Below are 3,586 nucleotides of genomic sequence, written 5' to 3' on the forward strand. Positions count from 1 at the left end.
ACAAGTACTCCTGTTCTTTTTGCGGATACAGACTAACACGGCTGCTACTCGGAAACCTGTCATCTAAGTCAGCTGTCTATGCCCAAGTCTGCAGCACATGTTTTTGCATGACATCCTTATGTAATGAGGTGGGGACAACATCTCTCTGTTCTCAAAATATGATTCCATCTTACACATTCATCTAATCTTTGATTTGAAAAATATGGCTTTGCTCCTACTGGTAGTTGGCTCTTGTCTTCTGGCCACATAGCTAGTATTGCTCTCAACTGCCTGTAGTGGGATGCCCTTTTCTGTGGCCTCTTTGAGTTCCACCAGCTTTGCTCTTGAAACCGGGAGATAGTGTGACATGTTAATGGATTCAATGTCCTGATTCCCTTCCCCCAACTTGCTGATACTGGGTACATATGCCTTGCTTACAGTGTCAGCTAACACCAGTAATCATCCTGGATTGGATCTGATCTCCACCTGGTAGCACTGGAGATGCATCAACATGTGCTGCAATCTCTTTGGAAGACTAAGAAGGGGCTTTGCCATGATTGTCTCTAGGGGTTTGTGGTCTGATTGCACTATTACTGGGTGACCATAGGTGTACTGATGGAATCGGTCCACTCCAAATACTACAGCCAGAAGCTCTTTTCCTGTTTGGACATACCCCATTCAGTCTCTGAGAGGATTCTTATGGCATAAGCAACTGGCTGCTCCTGCAAAAGAGCTACACCCAGTGCTTTCAGCGATGCATCACACTGGCATGTCAGTGGCTCTCCTGGCTGGTAGTACTTCAGGACAGGGGCAATCGTTATCATTTGCTGTCAAATGCTTGCTGTTGGGGACGTGCCCAGACCCACGCCACATCCTGCCTTGTGAGCTGACGTATGGGTTTCACTAGTGCAGCCAGGTGTGGACAGAATTGGGATGGAAAATGTTTCATTCCTGAGTGCTGTACCCCTTTCACATCCACTGGAACTGGCATGTCTTTGATTGTCTTGATCTTGTTGGGATGTGCTGTGAGCAGATATCCAATGTGTGTCACCTCACACTGTTTGAATCACAATTTTTTCCAGGCTGAGTTTTGGGTTATTGTCCCTGCATTGCTGTGGCAGAGTTTTCTGTCATAGTCTCATTCAGCTTCGGTATCCTTGCTCCCTTCACTTAGAGTGAGAATATCATCTGCCATTATTTTCACCCCAGGTAGTCCTTCCAGTACTTGGGTGAGTCTTCTCTCGAACACCTCTGGTGCTGGGCTTATGCCCATCAGTATGTGCAGCCGTCTGTAGTGAACAAATGGTGTTGCAAAGGTTGTCAGCACGCTGGACTCTATCTAGGCTTACGTGCCCAAACCCATTCTTCACATCACAGACCGTAAAGACTCTGGCTTTGAAAAGTTCAGGCAAGATGTCATCAATTGTGGGCAGTTGATAATGGCAGCTGTTCAATGCCCGCATCAGTGGCTTTGGATCTATGCAGATGTGTAAAGTGCCTGTTGGCTTCTTTACCTCACCATGCTGCTTACCCAGGCTGCACTGGCCTCTGCAGGTGCTATGATACCCCTGCTCCGCAGACTTTTGATCTCCTTGCAAACTGGATTATTTAGTGCCACTGGAATTTTTCTTCATGGAAAGCACACAGGTTTCACCGTGAGATCTACTTCCAGCCTCAGCTTTCCTTCGAGGCATCTGTCGCCTGTGACATCCTCACATGCTTTTAAAATTGTTTCCATTGTCCATTTTGCTTCTTGCACTGCAGCTATAAAATTCTGATTCTTAGGGTGACCATACGTCCTGTTTCGGCCGGGACAGTCCCTTTTTTAAGCTCTGTCCCAGCCGTCCCAACTTTTTTGACCGAAGTGGACATTTGTCCCATTTGCTCTTGCCAACTGATCAAGAGCAAACAGGACAAATGCCAACTTTTGTCAAAAAAGTGGGGTGCTGTGCAGAGGAACATGCAGGGGGGCCAGCCGCGATGCCAGCTGCTTGTAGAGGGGAGGCTGTGCTCGTGCAGGGGGCAGGCAGGGTTCTAGAGACCCTACCATCGCGCAGGAGGTGGGAAGGGGGGCTTGGGCAAGTGGCTTGGACCAGCCCCGTGCAGTGTCCCATTTTCCCTTTGTGAAATATGGTCACCCTACTGATGCTGCACTTTGATCACATCCCAGGCTTGTATCACTGTATTCCCCAAGAGAGGTCTATGGTGCTTACTATCCACCACCAACAACTTCAGTTGGTTCCATCTGTTGTTATTCAGGTTAGTTACTAAAAAGTCACATTTTCCTATGGGCTGCATTATGTTCTCATTGTACATCATTAGATTGTGCCTGCTGTTTGTAATGAGTGTGTTCAAGTGCAATTCACCATGAGGAATCACATTGCAAAAGGCCTCACTATCCAGCTGAAATCACATGGGACATTTCCCTGTTAGCATTGTTGCATGCTTGGAGGTTGGTATTGTCCACTGTTGCTTTCCTACCCTGACAGCCTGAACTTGACATGCTTTCAGACTCTAGGAGAAAGTCATGATGTCATCACCACTGTCTGATGCGCCATCCCCCCTCTTGTACAATTCTGACAATCTTTAGGAGGGGGTGCTGGGTGCAGACTCTGGGAGGGAGTTTGGGTGTGGGAGGGAGCTCAGGGCTGGTGCAGGATGGCGTTTGGGGTGCGGGCTCCAGCTGGGTGGCACTTACCTCAGTCAGTTCCCGGTTGGCAGTGCAGCATGGCTAAGAGCTCCCTGCCTGCCCTGGCCCGCGCCATTCCCAGAAGCAGTCGGCACGTCCCTGTGGCCCCTAGGTGGGACCAGGGGGCTCCGCGCGCTGTCCCTGCCTGCAGACACCACCCCTGCAGCTCCCATTGGCCTCAGTTCCCAGCCAGTGGAAGCTGTGGAGTCAGCACTTGGGGCAGGGGCAATGCGCCTTAGCCTGCCTTAGCCCCGCTGCACCACTGGATTTTCAGTGGCCTAAAGTCTCCCCATTTGGCTTCAGTGGCCTCGGGGAGTAGAGCCCGATTCTGGGTGACTCCCGGTGAAACTGGGAGGGTTGGCAACCCTAAAGAGGGTGAAATTCCCCCCTGTGCAGAGTCCTAGGCACAATTTAAGTAACACCTGAACCCTTTCCTGAGGGATTAAGTGGGCCATAGGTTGTGCTGGAGCTTTGCACAGGAGTGAATTTCACCCATAATGTTCAACACATCTCAAGCAGCTGAAAAAAGCATGAGAGTAATATCTATAACAGTTAACTGCTTCTTACTGAGTCAGAATAAAGTAAAGTTTGTGAGTAGGTGTGTGTGTGTGGGCAGGGAAAAGATGGCAAAATCAATACATTTTCATTTCTATTATTCTTCAACTATCCAGCTTTAGAGCAAAGCAATCTACCCTGCATTTTCCATCTCTGTCATTTTCTTCTAATGCACTGTGAGAGGCCCTGCTGCTCTGTAGAGCCCCCTTCAAGGCCACACATGGTACTGCAGGGAGACCCTAGTCTGCAAGGTTTGGACCCCTGCTTGGTGTCAGTCTCTAAACCAGTGATACTCAGACCTCAGTGGTTCAGGAGCCAAATTAGTGATCAACATTATGTAAAAGAGCCACAGTAGTGTGAATT

Source organism: Terrapene carolina, unplaced genomic scaffold, assembly GCF_002925995.2.
Source record: "Terrapene carolina triunguis isolate 2854851 unplaced genomic scaffold, T_m_triunguis-2.0 Scaffold34021, whole genome shotgun sequence".
Lineage (NCBI taxonomy): Eukaryota > Metazoa > Chordata > Testudines > Emydidae > Terrapene > Terrapene triunguis.